General features: G+C 35.1%; 1 protein-coding gene across 14 annotated transcripts in view; it reads left to right on the forward strand.

The window, feature by feature from the left end:
- Window positions 1-18,241, forward strand: part of MTMR3 (myotubularin related protein 3) — a 132,816-nt gene that overhangs the window by 60,957 nt on the left and 53,618 nt on the right. For 13 of the 14 annotated variants that reach the window (XM_081285704.1, XM_081285705.1, XM_081285698.1 and 10 more), the window contains one exon: window positions 13,353-13,405. The gene's annotated coding sequence lies outside the window, so the exon portion shown is untranslated. Of the gene's footprint in view, window positions 1-3,023; window positions 3,116-13,352; window positions 13,406-18,241 lie in introns of all 14 variants that reach the window. The other variant, XM_081285707.1, reaches the window with a different exon arrangement.

Consider the following 18,241-nt stretch of genomic DNA (forward strand, 5'->3'; position numbering starts at 1 on the left):
TGGATGGTAGTAAATTATTGATGAAAATCTTGTTTTGTGGGAGAATGAATCTGTATAAATAAAAGTAGGACATGTAGGGTCTGGGGTTGAAGCTTAGTGGTAGAGCGCTCGCCTAGCATGTGCAAAGTGCTAGGTTTGATCCTCAGCAACATATAAAAATGGATAAATAAAGGTATTGTATCCAACTACCATATACATATATATAATATATATATATATAATGTGTATACATTATATATATATGCGTGCGTGTGTGCGTGTGTGTGTATAAGAAATTTATAGTCAATATTTAAGGGCTTCCTATTTGCTTTTCTTTGTAAGCAGTATTACTTAATGTCAAGGTTAGCCAAAATACTGAACTTACTTAATGAGAGTGGTATGGAATAGAATGAATTTACAATATAAATTATGGAGCCAGAATGCCTGTGTTTGAGTTCTTGTTTTTCTACTTAGCTGATGTGGGCAGGAAACTTACTTCCTTCTGTATTTTTTTTTCAGCTGTATATAGTAAATAAGGAACACTACCCCATAGGATTATTGTGGGGTTAAATGGGAATATAATACATATTATAATATATGTATGAGTGTGTGTGTGTGTGTGTGTGTGTGAAGCTTTTCAAGAGTGCTTGACATTGGGAAGTGCTTAATAAAAGGTAACTGCCAATAATACGAGTTTTATAGCTGGTTACACTCGGATTGTTAATGTGAAATTAAGCTTGTGTGTTGCTTGATTGGGAGTGTTTTTGTCTCTGTTCTTATAAAAGTGTGTTTTTTATATTTAAAAAAACTTAGTAGATATAAATTATTTTTTGTGGGGGCTAGCATACCATGGATTACTATGCTTTCTGATGCTATGGAGTCAGTTATTCGTGTGGATACAGTACCTTTCAGGTTCTCTGCCAGTTACCAGAAAGCATTAAATAAATACATAAGATTGAAAAGTTGTCTTAAGTTGAAAGAAACTATAGTCCTTTGTTAATTCAAGGAAGATTGAGAAAGGATAGGGACAGGAAAGTCTTATTTTTTCAGGGATTGAACCCAGGGGGACTTAACCACTGAGTCACATCCTTAGCCCTTATTTTTTATTTTGGGACAGTCTTGCAAAGTTGCTCAGGTCCTCACTACATTGCTGAGGCTGGCTTCAAACATTTGATCCTCCTCCCTCAGTCTCCTGAACCACTGGGATTACAAGTGTGCACCAGCATGCCCAGCGGAAGTCATTTTTTGAGCTGAAGCAAATTTGTTGCCCAAAGAATGGAACATAAAAAGGAATGGAATGGTCTAATCAGAGCAAGATTGTAAGGCCTTCTAATTTTATATAGTGGCTTCATAGAGTTTAGAGAGGAATAAGACCACCATCTTGCTGTTACTTTTGTAACTTTCATATTCTTTATCTTTGTTTTAAAAAAGTATTTCTATCTTTACAAAGGCCATCCTTATAAAAATGGTATTTTATTAATACTAGTTAGGACAGTTTTTTTTAAAAAAAACACTACTGAAAAAAAAATGAGGACTAACATTTCAGCCTGGTTTCCATTTCTTAAAATCTTTATGCATATTAGAGAAATGACAGTTTATTTTTAATTATGATCATATATTATCTATTGGCTTAATGCTAGAACATGAAAAGTAGAAAGCACTCCATTTCTGAGACTGAGGTTGTGGCTTAGTAGTGAAGCGCTTGCTTCACACATGAGGCACTGGGTTCTATCCTCAGCACCACTTAAATGTAAATAAAAGTCATAAAGGTATTGTGTTCATCTACAACTAAAAATATATTTAAAGAAAGCTCTCCAGTTCTATGGATTATAATGAGAATTTTCACCTGTAGCTGCTGCTTATTTTTATTTTTTAAAATATTTTATTTTTTAGTTGTAGTTGGACACAATATGTTTATTTTATTTATTTATTTTTTTTATGTGATGCTGAGGATCAAACCCAGGGGCCTTGCACATGCTAGGCGAGTGCTCTACCGCTGAGCCACAATCCCAGCCCCTTATTTTTATTTTTTAAAATAGTATTGGGGAATTGAACCCAGGGATGTTTTACTGGCAATGGACTACCTCCCCAGTCTTTAAAAAATCTTTTAAAACTTTTTATTTTGAGTCGGGGTCTTGCTAAATTGCCCCCTAGAATTATAATTGTGTCCTACTTCTCTCAGCACCTATAGCTCTAGGTTTTTTGTTTTTTTTTTTTAAACAAGAAATTGAACCCAGGTGTACTCTACCATTGAGCCTTCCCAACCCTTTTAATTTTTTTTTTTTTTTTTTTTTACTTTGAGACAGGGTCTCCCTAAGTTGCTTAGGGCCTCACTAAGTTGGTCTTGAATTTTGATCCTCCTTTTAACCTCCTGAGTTGCTGGGATTACAAGCATGAGCCACCATGCCTGGTTTATACGTATTTTTAATTGTGTATGAGAGGAATTTTGAATATCTATCCTAGAACTCTTAAAGAAGGCTAAATATTATTTCATTAATTAATCATCTTGCATATCTCTTGAGGGAGCTTGTAGTAGTTTGGGTTGGGGGTGGGGAGGGAAAAAGAATGCGGGAGAATAAAGAATGCTAAATCATATGTACCTGCAAAATTACAGTAAAAGTTTAGTGGCTTGGGATACTAGAAGAGGTATGAAAATCTGGTTGGTAGAGAAAAGGCAGTCTAGGTATATAGGAAATAGCATAAACAATGGCAAGGAATTTGGAATGAACATAGAATGTCCTAGAGAAGAGTAAGATCCTTATTTGAGGAAGACCTTGTTGCTGAAAGGGAAGGTCCTTTATTGGGGGAGATCTTGTGGATTGTGGCAAATATTATAAGAATACTACAATACCCTGAGAGTTAATTGAGAATGTGTAGAGAATAGTGGTTAATGTTGCTTGACTTACTTGGTTAAGTGATATCTTATTTGGCCTTGGATACCTATGACTAAAATTCTTGCTTCAACAAATTATATATTATCTCATTATTTTGGACTTTCAAAGTTTATAATGAATAATGGAAACTTAACTAATCTTTCCTGACAGCTTATTCTATGTGAAGAAAGAATTTATGGTACAATCTAGAACCTAGAGACTTTAAATGGACAGTGAGAGTGTCTGAGACATCTATTGAATGGGTAGGTTAATAGAGGCCCTTGTTAATTTTAATTTCTATTATTTGCCTAAATCTTTATTTTTATATGAAAAGAGTTCTTCTTCTTCAATAGAATTAGTATTCATTGATCATTGATTTGAAGACATTAATGTAATAACTCTGTGTTCTAATATTATCTTTATTTCACAGGTGAGAAAACTCAGTGATATTTCCCAAAGTGACATAAGTAAATTTTGGAACCATAATTCACTTCCCAAACCATCTTGATGCCAGAATCTGTGCTCTTTTTTATCTGCTATACCTCATGTTTAAGAAATAGTACTATGCCTTTGGATTCAAATATTGAGTTAGATTGCATTCTAGACAGGTCATTTTCTATCTAAGTGGGACAGATAGAAATGTAAATAATTATGATAACATGTAGTAACTCTTACAAACAAAATGAATTCTATTGAATTTCCATAGTGAACTCTGCAGGGAAGCTTTTGTAGGGATGGTAGTTTTCAAGTCAAGAATTGAAGTATTATAAGGACTTATCCATGAGAATAAAGTAGGATGTGTAAATCAGGCAAAAGTAATAGCATTGAGAAAAGCTCATGGGTAAAAAATTTTAAAGCAGCCTCATGGTCAATCTGGATATGCCATAGGGCATGTTTTAAAGAAGGGACTCTTTAGAGAAATTTCTACTGACAAGATATGTTAGGTGATGTTAAAAGAAGAATTAATCAGAACCAGTTTTGTTGTAAGTTCAGTTGTAATGGTAATTAAGTTCTCATTAAATTCAATTCAACAATGTTTGAGAATCAATTTGTTTAGACCAAGTGGTAATGAGTGGTGACATAGAAATTGGTGAGATGGAAATTAGAAATTGAACATTTCAAAGAAAGCAGTGGAAATTGGTATCGGATTTATTTGGAAGTAGAGTCAAATGGTTTCTAGCCTGGAAGAGCTAGAATGACTGAATCCCAGTGGGAAAGGTTACTTTTTAAAATTATTATTTTTATTCTACTTATTTATACATGAGAGCAGAATGCATTTCAATCCATCCTATACAAATGGAGCGCAACATTTCAATTCTCTGGTTGTACACAGTGTAGAGATGCACCATTTGTGCAATCATATGTGTACCTAGGGTAATGATGTCCATCTCTTTCCACTATGTGGGAAAGGTAATTTTTGTAGGGAAGAGAGGCAGGATATGTATTCTGATTAGGAAATATGTAGTTGGAGGTGCTAGGTTGACAGCCTAGAGGAGAGTTGTTCTGTGGGGAGCTCTTTGGTAGCTAAAAGTCTCCAGAGAAAATTGTGAGGGAAGACTTGACACACATGTGACCCAGTCAGGCCTGCTTATGAGTGAGTTTAGATAGTTAATGGGCTGGAAAAATAGGTCTCATGTAGATAAAAGAAGGAACACAGAAAGCATCCTGAGGAAATACAGTTATAGCAGTTTCTATATCCGAAGAATTTGTGTTAGCATATAGAACAGTGTCATCTAAACCTCTCACTACTATATAAGTTACATGGTTTTTTTTTTTTTTTTGCAGTATCTGTATACCCAAAGGGAATACATCTTAAAAATGGTTAGAGTTGAAATGGTGAATTTTTTCTTCCTTAGTGGAGTAAGAATTTAATGGTGTTTTGAATTCAGTGACATCTCAGATTCAATAAAATGTAGAATTTTTTTTCAGTGTTCAGTTGCCTAAATATATATATATTTTTTCTTTTAAAGGGTTTGTTGTATGTTCCATTTAAATTATCTCAGATATCACCAGTGGCATGTTTACCACAACATGGAAGCAAATAGTAATAGAGTATTTTTATTGAAAAAAATAACTATAGAATGTAGGATTTAGCTTAAATGTAAGTCAGGAAACTGTTGGATGTAAATCATCAGAAAAGAAGCGTAAATTCTTAAGATTCTTTTATTTCTTTGTATTTGAGTATGTGTGTGTGTGTGTGTGTCTTGACTAAAAACAGAAGTAGTATATAATATGTTCAATCATAGGCATGATGTTTAGTAGAGAACTGAGTTTTATTCTTTTCTGTGCTTTCAGATATAATCTCCTTTGACAAACTTTTCATGTTGGAAAATTCAGGAAACATAAGAAGAGGCTCAGGTTGACTTAGGAACATGTGATATTACCAGTAGTTATGTTCATATGACTATTGGAAATACAAATTCCAATTCTGTAAAAAATTGAATAGTACTTATATTTTTTCTGTATGAACAGTATACTCAGATTACTCTATGTGAGTAGAAAAATTTTCTCTTGAAGCTGAATATTTGAGAGGTTATTGATCTTATTGAAGCTATTTCACCAGTAGTTAAATGTTTAGTATGAACGTAAATGATTTAACTAGTAGACTTTTTTTTTTTAAGCTCCCTTCTTTCAGGTTAATGGATTAAACAAAATGATGGTTTAAGAATGTTTTTAAAGTCAAAGTTTGGTTTTTATCTTCAGCTTGAACCTAGGCTTTTTGGAATTTCCTTGAATTAAGTGTGGTTATTTAAAAGCACAAGAGAGAAATCCCTTGTATTTACCAACTCATTTATTTATTTATTTTTAAAGTATAGATGAATCTTTTTTTTTTTTTGGTTTATTTTTATGTGGTGCTGAGGATTGAATCCATTGCCTCACATGTGCGAGGCAGGCGCTCTGCCACTGAGCCATACCACCAGCCCACTTACCAACTTTTTTATTAGCCCTTGCTTAATTTAGTATTTTGCCTTCCTTTTCTTACGTTGATGAATTCTTCTTTTTAACTTTTTCCTGTGTATAAATGGCAGTTACGTGTATCCTTCTGTTTACATGAGATAAATATTGCTAGTTTAAAAGGGTGGGTCTTTTTCTAGGAATGTATTGAGTTGAAGATGGTGTTTAGGTTGACAGTTTCTGTCTCTTGCCTATTTAATTATCTAAGGAGAACTGTTGAGAAAGCCACTTGAGGACTGGGGATGTAGCTCTGTGATAGAACACTGGCCTAGCATTCTCGGGGTCCAGGGTTTGATCCCCAGTGCCAAACAAGAGTATTTGAGTTCACTATGTAAACAGATCCTGCACTGTGGTATGTGGCTACTTAAGGTTGAGTTTTTATTGGCTTATTTTCAGAAATAAGAGTAGCCCCCTACATAATTTCCAGAATATAAATTTTATTTAGTAAAAGAGTAGGTAGGCACTTTTCATTTCACACAGCCTTTATGTTTTGAATTTTGTTTTTCCTCTCTGAATTAGTTCCTGGATGGCTGGAGGTGTATAGTTTTTTTTTTTTTTTTAATTCAATACCTTTTAGTTGTCAGTGGACCTTTATTTTATTCATGTATATATGCGGTGCTAAGAATCCAACCCAGTGCCTCACACATGCTGGGCAAGTGCTCTACCACTGAGCCACAACCTCAGACCCTACAGGTTTTAATTGTGATAACAGTGATTAAAAATTGAAATGTTTTTTCTTTTTGATGTTAAATCATGTGTTTAAAGGATGACTCTGCATTTTCATTCAGCTTTCAGGTCCTTGTTCATTTTGATGCCTATTTCTCTGCATAAAACCCAGTAGAAGGAGCCACAACTTTTAAGAGTCTGTTTGTTTACCAAAAAAAGAGAGGAACATTAGCATGTCTACTAAGATATTTATATACCCATAAACAATGTATAGATTGGTTAGGTGTGGGGTATTGATAGCTATTTTTCAAGTGTAGTTTCCTTCCAAATTTTTCCTAAACTGATGTTTAATATCTCAACAAAATAGACAACTGCTGATATCTAGGCAAAATAGGAAATACATGCTTATTTATACACAGGCATACTTTTGAGTTCCTAAGGCAAGCTGACTTTCAGATTAGGTTATCTTTCTGGAAAAGAAACCTGTTAACTGAGATGAAAGGGGAATGTTGAGTGGGGTTTGGAGATTATTTTGTTACTTTATGGCAGAATTCAGAAGCAAAGCATATTGGTATAGCAGTGTAAATTTGTTAGGTTTCAATATGACATTGATTTTGTGTGTGTGTGTGTTTTGCTGGGGATGGAACCCAGGGCCTTGTGCATGTGAGGCAAGCACTCTGCCAACTGAGGTATATCCTCAGCCCTGATATGTTTTTAATCATAAATTTTGCCTAGGATTTTAGTTGACTTTCTTTAAAAATTCAAATTTTTGGTGTTTATTACCTATCTCATTGGTTAATTTTTGTCTGTTGAGTACAAAAGAAAAAGGAGCTCTTAATTTACACCTTAGCAAGAAACTGTTTTTTTTTTTTTTTTTTTTTTGAGAGTCTATAAAATGACTTATTTTCATCGGAAGTGGTCATTTTGGTTTTTTAATCCAAGAAAATTCAATTAAAACTTTGTCCATCCTGCCTCCTAGTGTTAAAAGTACAGATTTAGTGGTTTAGTGTTAAATATATGTTAAGAGAGGGCAGAAGTCATTGTAAGATTATAATGAGAAATATTAAGTTTCTGTGAATTTCTGAAATTTGAATAAAAAAGATTTGAGCTCTGCATTGCTGGTGAGGATTCTGATTTGGATCAAGGTAGGGAGGAAAGAGGGAGGGCTTGTGAACCACAATTATTTCTTTCCTCTTCATCAGTGATTAACTGAGAACAGGTAACAGGACATTAATGAGTGTACAGGAATTGCCTTCCCACAGGTAGACTTTGGAACTAGTAAAAGGAACAAAAGTCAGGAAACCTTTTTCCAGTGCTTGTGGCTAGTCTTTCTGGTCTTTCCATAGCAATTACAAGTATTGAATTACCTCTGGCACTCTGATCTTGCTTGTTTTTTTTTCCTCCATTTTAAAATTGGTGCATTATGGTTGTACATATCTGCTTGCCTTTTAATTCAACTTATAGTGATTGCTGAATTTCCTATCTTTTTTCTTAATTAACCAAGACTTAAATATTTCCTTTTGCTCTAAAGGTTTTAACTTTTTCTTTTAGGAGATAGGGAACATTTCTTTATTTTAGATGGTGAACTTAAAATACTGCCTTATAAAATTAGACTTTTAATTCTCAGTTTCAGTAGTAAAATGAGGCCTACCCCATGTTCTTTCTTCTGGACATGCAGTTAGAAAATAACATTATGGTTTATTTATATAACTTACGTATAACCCTATTAATAGTTTAATAAATTTGAGTTCAAGTATGAAGTGAACCTGTTATGCATGGAAGTGATTATAAAGAGCAAGTCAGAATATACTATCTCAAAATTCTTTCTTAAATTAAAAAAAAAATTCTTGCGTGGTACAGTGGCACATACCTGTAATACCGACAGTTCAGGAGGCTGAGGTAGGAGGATCATGAGTTCAAAGCCAGCCTCGGCAATTTAGCAAGGCCCTAAGCAACTCATCAAGATCCTGTCTCTAAATAAAATACAAAGGTGGGGAGGGATGACTGGGAATGTGATTCATCCCCACATTAAGCGCCCCTGGGTTCAATCCTTAGTACAAAGAATGAAATAAGAATTCTTAACCCTCCCCACTTTAAAAAAAATTTGTTATGTGATTGGTTTTAATCTGTTTTGGTGATCAAGTCATCATATATGCTTGATATGTCCCCTCACCTGCCCCTGCCATGAGGATTAAGTTTAAAGAGAAGTGGTTGTGAAATTGTTTTAAAGGGTACCCAGTTATTATTGAATTCATCATAGTTAATCTTTTCTGATAACGCGGGGCTTCCCCCCTTCCTATTTCTTGATGTGAAAAAAAATAAGGTGTTGTAAAGTATCTTAATGTCTAAAAATATCAGAGCACAATGATCACTTTGTGTTTAATTTCTCATGTTTTGGGGTTCACATTTGGAAAAACTTTTGCTAGCATTTCAGTGGCTAAATGAAGAAAAATGACCTTAAACATTGATTACCAGCTGACTTTGAAATTCTCTTTCTTGCAGAGCCTTCTTTGAGGAATGTGTTCAGAACCTCTTCCACATTTTATATATATATAAAAAGAGTCCATTTATGTAAATGAGAAATGGGCCAAACGCCACCGTTAATGTAGTACAGAACCAGACAGAATTGATCTTCTGGTTATTATCTGTTGAAACAAAGCTTTTACCTTTTTTTAAATCCAGGGCCTTGTGCATGCTAGTCCAGCAACTATCACTGAGCTACATCCCCAACCCTTTTAAATTCAATTTTTTTTTTAGTTGTAGATGGACACAATATTTTTATTTTTATGTGGTGCTGAGGATCGAATCCAGTGCCTCACACATGCTAGGCAAATGCTCTACCACTGAGCCACAACTCCAGCCCCTGCAACCCTTATAATTTTATTTTGAGATAGGGTCTTGTAAAGTTGCTAAGATTGACTTTGAATTTGCAGTCATCCTGCTTCAGCCTCTCAACTAAGTGAGATTATAGTATAGGTATGTGCCATTGTGCTCCACGAGCTTATGCTTATTATAGTGACATTATCATAAATGTTAGTGGTTTAAGAGTCTTGGTACCACTATAGTTTCTTTTGGTACAGAAATGTGATTATAACATGAAGTCTAGCTGATTCTGACAACTTGATAAGCCCCTCCCCCCCAACCTCTGCCCCTGCCCCAGAGAGGGAGGTAGTTTTTTGTTTAGGAAATGATAATGTTTTAACTGCTTATCTGTGTCCCACAGCTGGCAGAAAACTGTAGTACACTGATCATAAAGTTACATATTGAACTAAATACTGCCAATTTGTTTTATTGTTTTCAAAGTATAAATAGGGAAAAAAGTCAAACAGTGAACAATCAGGCCTGTGAGGTCGTAGTTGATAGTAAAATGGCAGCTGCGGAAGGATTAGAACTTAATTTTGTTCATTGCTGCATCACCAGTGTCTGGAGTAGTACCTCCCATCCAAAAATATTTGTTGAATGCATGAATCTTCACCACTTAAGCATAGTAGGTGGATGCAGTAATGTTTTTGATTTTCTCCTTGTTTGTATTTTTAGTTATACTTGTCTTAAGCAGTAAAGGTTTTTAGGAAACTTGAGTTTGAGGGAATAAGTTTAAGCCATAGTTGCTTTACCCAGATGATAAATGCTTGTGTTTGACTTAATGCCAATGATTAAATCATCTCTCCACCAAGGAATAATCCTGCCCAACCTACTACAGGTATCCTAGTTTTGAATATCTAAAAAGTTAATAGACATAAATAAGGAAAAAAGAAAAAAATTATCCCTTCCAGTGACAGTTATAAAGCTTTTTTTTTAATCTTTTTAAAAAATTATTTATTTATTTATTTTTACATAGGATCTAGCTATTTGACCAGGATGGTTCTGAAATTTTGGGCTCAAGTGATCCCATCTTAACCTCTAAAGTAGCTGGGACTAAGGTCTGTGTCACTGTGCCTTGCTGTAAAATCATTTCTTAAAATTTAATATTCCCGGATTTACTATTTAGTATTGCCTCTACACTCAAGGTGTGTTCCAAATCTGTTTGTTTTTTTTTAACTATTCAGTGCATGTGCAAGCAGATCCATTTGTTTTCATATCCATAGTAAATAAGATTGTTTTAAAATTATTTAATGTTGCTTGCCTTCTTAAAGTTTTGAACTCTTAATAGCCTGCATTTGAAAAGTGACAGGGCTATTTGAAAATTACTCCATTTTTAAAATGTATTTCAGTTAAAAAAAAAAAAAAGTTCTCCACTGTCCCCCTCTCCCATCCCCCCAAACATTTTAGGATGCCTGGCCTTTGTTTTAGTTTTTCCTGTTTTATTTATTTTTTCAGAATAATAGGCATGAGTTTATTAGAAAGGATAGGAAAGGAGAGAAGGGGACACAGTAAAGGGAGAGAGTAGGTTCTCTCAGGAGAGGGACCCTTGTTTATATTTACTGATTAGTTTTTATGTTTTTTAAAAAATTGGGGCTGTGACTGTGGCTCAGTGGTAGCACACTTGCCTGGCATGTGTGAGGCACTGGGTTTGATTCTCAGCACCACATAGATCTTTATTTATTCATTTATTTCTATCAACAACTTAAAAAATTTTTTTAAAAAGTTGGGGCTGGAGTTGTGGCTCTGTGGTAGAACGCTTGCCTAGCATGGGTATGAAGCACTGGGTCAGATCCTCAGCACCACATAAAAGCAAATAAAAAAAAATAAAGGTTAAATTCTTTAAAAAATGTAATGGCTTCAAAAGATTATATAAATCATCCAGATTGGTGTACCTCTTTGCCCTTGTTGAAGCTAGTGTGGTAGGTGGCACATAGGTAATCACAAACTATACTGAGTAGATACTAAATTTGTCCATTCCTTCTTGGCCTTCTCAGGGCCTCAATGACTTTCATAGTCAACCTCATTATCTTCCAGAAAGAGAGTTCATTGAGTATTTTGTGTTAGGTTTCTTTCTCTGATCAAGCTGTGTAATAACATCTTGTGTCATAGTATTTAATATTCAACTGTGTTGATTTTTATTCTTTAGGGTTATCTCTTAAAATAGATAAAATCATATTCATATGGTGTAATATGTAATGGTAAAAAACTTACATCTTAATTCAGATAGCTTCAGAATGATTTATTTATTTTATTTTGGGTACTGGGAATTGAACTCAGGGTCACTTGACCACTTTGCCACAGCCTTTTTTGTATTTTATTTAGAGACAGGGTCTCATTGAGTTTCTCAGTGCCTTGCTTTTGCTGAGGCTGGCTTTGAACTCGCGATCCTCCTGCCTCGGCCTCTGGAGCTGCTGGCTACTGCATCTCGCCAGAAGGATTTAATTTTTGTATTCCCTTGTGATGGAACTTAAGAGTAACTTTAACATTTAAGAGTTAATTAACCCCTACCTCACCCAACATAACCATATTAAATTCTCTAGCTCTAAAATTAAGATTATGTTCAAGGCCCCAAAACATAACTACTTTGAGGTACATCTGACTTTTATCATAGGAAGGCACTCATCACCTTTTTTTTTTCTTTTTGTAGATGGACAGAATGCCTTTACTTTATTTGTTTATTTTTATGTGGTACTGGGGATCAAACCCAGTGCCTCACGCTTGTCTCCTGCCGAGCTTCTTTTAGACTCCTGGCACTTATGTGACAAATAGTCCTTAGAGACATGGGCAATGTATTTTGCTGGTGGTTTGATTTTGGTTATTGGGAAGAAGATTCTTTGCTGTAATTGAAGCCTACCTGTCTGAGCCTTTTCGTTGAATCTGTCTTTTTATTTGGTTCATTTCTTGGAATTTCATGTGGAAATTTTACATGAACACTTAATGAACATATATCTGCCAGAATAAGTAATTTCTAAAACATGTCAGATAATTCTTAGAATAGATGTAGTGATTTTGTGTTGAATTTAATTCCACCCCACAACCCCAATTATCTTTTTTTTGGTGGGGGGAGGTACTGGGGATTGAACTCGGGAGCACTTGACCACTAGTCACATCCCCATCCCTTTTTTGTACTTTACTTAGAGACGGGGTCTCACTGTGTTGCTTAGTACCTAGCTTTTGCTGAGGCTGGCTTTGAACCCCCAATCCTCCTCTCTCAGCCTCCCAAGCCTCTGGGATTACAGGTGTGCACCATCACACCCGGCCACAACCCTAATTATCTGATGGACATATATCTTCTTGGGAGGTTACTAGAATATCGTACATAGCTGGCTAGCTTCCTTGAATGCCACCCTCATTTTCTAATGAAATAGTTCTTTTTCTGATTCTTTAGAGTTTCAATATTCATTATATTCTTCTTCACATATATAACTTCATGTCACTTGAACCATCAGCTCAAAAGAATTGTGTCTATAAATATTGAGAGAAATAATCACAAAGGAATTAGGTCAATTAGGCCTTTTATTTCTGTAAAAGTCAGAATTGTTGCCTAGTAGAGAACAAATTCTTTGTGCCCCTTTCTTTTTTCTTAAAAAAGATTCATTGGTAGAAGGCAATTATATGTACCAAAAACTTTAACTAGGAAGTCCAAACCAGAGTAGCTGTGACCTTAGTTTTTAACGTACCTGTTCTTTTAAGTTGCGGAGATTTCCCTGACAAGCTGTCAGAAATGATGCTTTCTTGACTGAAGAAAAGCCCTAAAATAGGAGGTTCCTGGAAAGCTCTTTTTTGTATATTTCTACTGTTGCAGAAGGCATGCGAAGGCCTGGCTGGGTCTTAATTCTGTGATTTAAATATTATAAAATTTGTGGTTATTCGCTGCAATAAAGAGTATTTTCTGAACAGTCTTTATTGCAGCAAGAAAAATCCATCATATGTTCTAACTTGTACAGAAAAATCTGGTAGTGAAATCTATCTTGATTCTTAAAATATTTGTCATTATAAAATGTGTTTCTTTTGCAGATTTCCTTGTGAAACCTTCTGATAGAAAAAGTTCTCAGTACAAACTTCATTTGGTAAGTTATACCCCCCCTCCAATATTCTCTCTCTGCTGATTTGAAGCAGGAAAAATTGATTTACAGAATGATGATGGTGGTGGGGAGTCTGTCTGTCTTGTCCATAATTACTTAGATGAAGTTTTCTGTTCATTTTAATGTCTTTAAATATGGGGTGTGTGTGTGTGTGTGTGTGTCTGTAATTTTAATTTTATTTTTCCTTCATTAGGATACAGGGAGAGTTACTTTTTCCATATGTAATTGTGGTAATGTTCTGTGCCTGGAAATTTGTATTTAAATTGAGAGTTAATGAGTTGCAGCAAGTATTTCTTCTAAAATAAACAGCGCTTACCAATCTGGAGTTTTAAAATTGAAAACTTGAGTCTTTGAATTTTCTTAAAATTGGTATATATTTATATGATAATTAATGCCTCTTAGTACTAGAGGTAGTAGTACAAGTGTGAAGTTTAATTAGAAAAACAAGTTCTAAAGATTTTTCTAGATCTTTCTCCAGTGTGGATATTAATCCGGCAGTATCTGTCCCTTACTGTATCTTTATTATAGCCTTATAAATCTGTTTAATTTAGGGAATTATAATTCCCTTTCATTGAAAAGTTGTGCTTTGCTTTTAAGTTATTAAATCCAAACCATTGTCTTGGCTTATCATTGCCCTAGAACATGGATCCAACTTCTTAGCATGGCATGTAGGGCTCTTTAGAGATGGATTTGAACAAATCTTCTATAGCTAATAACCTGTTCCCTGTGTACCTCAGATGACTCTTGTTATAAACACACTTGCCTACTTCCTGTCTTTTTAATACTGTTCAGTGTTCATTTTTTTTTCTGCTATATGTACCATTTCTGTTCAATCTTTGTCTCATAGTTCAAGATCTTGTTGGTTTGGCTGGGCATCATGTCGCACGCCTGTAATCCCAGCAGCTCGGGAGACTGAGGCAGGAGGATCACAAGTTCAAAGCCAGCAACAGTGAGGCCCTAAGCAACTCAGTGAAATACAAAATAGGGGCTGGGGATGTGGCTCAAGCGGTAACGCGCTTGTCTGGCATGCACGGGGCGCTGGGTTCGATCCTCAGCACCATATAAAAATAAAATAGAGACGTTGTGTCCACCTTAAACTGAAAAATAAATATTAAAAAATTCTCTCTCTCTCTATCTATCTTAAAAAAATAGAACTGAGAATGGGACTCAGTGATTGAGTGTTGCTGAGTGCAATCCCTGGTACCAAAAAAAAAAAAAAAAAAAAAAATCTTGCTGGTTCTTGTTTTTTTAAGAAGCAGTTATTAAAAGATAATTCTGGTGAGTGTGGTTCCATAGTCCCAGCTACTTTGGAGGACGAGACAGGAGGATTGCCAGTTTGGGATCTGTCTGGGAAGTTTAGTGAGACCTTGTCTTAAAATAAAAATGGAAAAGCGCTGGGAATGTAGCTCAGTGGTAGAGAATCCCTGGGTTTGATTCCCAAGATGGTTTGTGGGATTAGGGGGGAAGATTTACATACTGTGTAGTTCACCATGTAGAGTATATGATTCAGTGACTAGTGTATTCACAAAATTCTGTAGCCATCACTTGCCTATTTTAGAACATTTTCATCACTTCAGAAAAGAAACTGCATATCCCCTAGCTGTCACTGTCTCTTGCCCTCCATCTCTCCCAGCCCTAAGCAAATACTAATTAATTTTCTATCTCTATAGAATTTCCTTGTTCTAGACATTTCATGTAAACATAATCCTGCTATGGCATGTAGTCTTTTGTGTTTGGCTTCTTTTATCATGTGTTCAAAGTTTATCAATATTTCATTCCTTTCCAAGACTGAACAATAATCCATTGTTTGGATACCATTTTGTTAATCCAAATGTTCATATAGTTGAACAAATAGTTTCCACCTTTTGGTTATTTCGGTAATGTTGCTGAGAACATGTATGTATAAGTTCTTATGTGTTCATACTTTTGTTTTCTCAGATAAATACTAGGATTGCTATTGCTGGGTCAATTGGTAAATCTATTTTATTGTTTGAGGAAATATGAGGCTGTTTTCCAAAGAGGCTGCACCATTTTATATTCCCACCAGCATCATAAGAGGGTATTTGTTTACCTTTTATAGCTATTTTTAAAATTTCTTACATGGACCATCCATTACTATTAGACCTAAGCAAATTCACATGTCTTAATTGTTTATCAGACTAACAGTAATGATTCAACTTCTTCCTTTTGTGGTGAAAGTATAACTACCACAATACGGCCCAAGTTATGCAAGTGAGGTGTTGCAATAACCCTTGAATATTTCCTAAGGATTGTTCATGACCGTTCTTTGTAGTTTTAAAAGGAACCTTTAAAAACTTTTTAATTCAGATTGGTTGCAGACTTACCCATGATCTTGGCTTTTACTTGTGAATTTGGAATTCCTATGGCAATTTTAAATTTTTCTCAAATTCTTAAAGCAGCACTTCCGATTTTCTGATTTTATTTTATCTACTTATTTTCTTTCCTGAATTGTAAATTCTCCACTCTCCCTTAACCCCTACATCCATGTTTTTACCTTTGTTATGTTATTATACTCCGAAATACCTTTCAGATCTTTGTCTTTCTTCTGTCTGTACTTCCACTCTTCTAAATCAAAACACCATCCTCTTCCTGTAATCGTTCCCGATTGTCTTCTTTATTTTTTCCGTCTTTTAATCCAGTCACCACATAATAGTCAGCATGATCTTCATGTCACTCTTCTGTTTAAAACCTGTAAATGGTATCCTGTTGTGCTTGGAATATAATCTTTACATGATCTTTTCCTTATACATTTCAACTTTAAATTGGGCTACTTTCACTCTGATTCAATATATTTTAGCTAGAATGATTTCTTCCTTTTAGTTCTTCAAATATGTCAGTCTTTCTGGAATACTATGCTGTTATCTATACCAGAAGTTTGACCCCCCCCCCCACATCCCAGCCAGCTTTTCTGATGTAGTCTCTTGCATCCTCTTATTCATTCTTTGTCTCAGCATCCTAATTGTTTCCTTCATCACATTTAACATACTTTGTAATTATTATCTTTTTCTGTCTGTCATTGGAACAAAAACTGCATTAGTGTAAGAACCAATACATATCAAACTATCTGACATGGGTTCTTGGGTAATTTTTGACTGCCTGCAGTGTAGTACGCTGTTTTCAAAGTCTTTATTTGGTACAGAAATCAAAGGCATCACTTCTGGATGAAGACTTTTTACATTGATTTAGTCTTTTAATGTTAAGTGGCAGATCTTCATTGTGATTATTTCCTTGCTTACTAAAAATTTAGCCTTAACTGTAAAGTTAGCATATGTGTATATGATGTAACTGCTGATCAGCAGTTTACATTTTTATTTATTTTATTTCTATATGACAGAAGAATGCATTACAATTCTTACAACAATTTACTTTGTAATTGGAATTTTAATTTTAGTGAATTGTCACTAGATGAGTACAGTTCAGCTGGTCATCTTACTCTGTGATGCCTGTATGAGTTTTCTGTGCATTTTTTTCCTGGGGAAAAAAATAAACCTTAAAGGACACTAAATGTGCTGGGTGTTATGGTGCAAGCCTGTAGTCCCAGCCACTTGGGAAGTAGAGGCAGGAGGATTGTAAGTTCAAGGTTAGCTTAGGTAACGTAGCAAGACCATGTCTCAAAGTAAAAATTAAAAGGGGGTGGGTGGGTAGGTGGGGCTAGGGATGTAGCCTAATGATAGAGTGCTTGCTTAGCCTGGGTTCAATCTATATTACCGCCCCCCCACCCCTGACACACACACACACACACAGTCACAGAGTGCACATTGGTGTTTATTGTATAAACAGTAAATTTGGTTTTGTGATGTCCAGAACTTCAAGTTTTTAAAATGTTTCTCTATACAGTCTCAACATGTGTATTTTTAAATTGACACATAGTAATTGAACATATTTATGGAGTATAGGCTGTACAGTGTGATATTTCAGTACATGTATGCAATATGTAATGATCAGATCAGACTTATTATTGACATTTATCACCTCAGACATTAATCATTTCTTTGTGTGGGGGGGAACTTTGTGTTCTAAATCCTTTATTTTGATATAATCAACTGTTGTTGACCACAATTACCATATGGTGCTATAGAGCATTAGAAGTTATTCCTCCTCCTATCTAGTTTTACCTCTGTATATCTGTTAACCATCCTCTCTCCTCTCTCCCTCACCTTTTAGGCTCTGTTAGCCATTATTCTATTGTCTGTTTCTTGGAGATCAACTTGTTAGAGTCTACATGTAAGTGAGAATATGCATTATTTGTCTTTTTTGTGTCAGAATTATTTCACTTAAAGTAATGTCCTGTGTTTGATCCATATTAATGCAAATGATAGAATTTCATAATTATTTTTTTGTGGGGGTACCAGGGATTGAATTCAGGGGCAGAGCCACATCCCCAGCCGTATTTTGTGTTTTATTTAGAGACAGGGTCTCACTTAGTTACTTAGTGCCTGGCTTTTTTGCTGAGGCTGGCTTTGAATTTGCGATCCTCTTGCCTTAACCTCCCGAGTGCTGGGATTACAGGTGTGAACAACCACATCTGGCTCATTGTTTTTTTTATGGCTCACTAAGTTGCTGAGGTTGATTTCAAACTTGCAGTCCTCCCACCTCAACCTCCTGAGTTGCTGAGTTTATAGGTGTAGGCCACTGTGCATAATACCTCTCTCCTTTTTAATTCTAACAGTTTCCCTCTTACAACATCTTTACTTCCTATTTCAAGTACCATATTCTGTTATTTCTTACCCTTAACTCTGTTCTCTTTGTAGCGTTTATTAGCTAACAACTTAACATTAGATCCTGTTTGTTTCTCTTGAG

The sequence above is a fragment of the Spermophilus citellus genome (assembly GCF_964194105.1).
Source record: "Spermophilus citellus genome assembly, chromosome: 3".
NCBI lineage: Eukaryota > Metazoa > Chordata > Mammalia > Rodentia > Sciuridae > Spermophilus > Spermophilus citellus.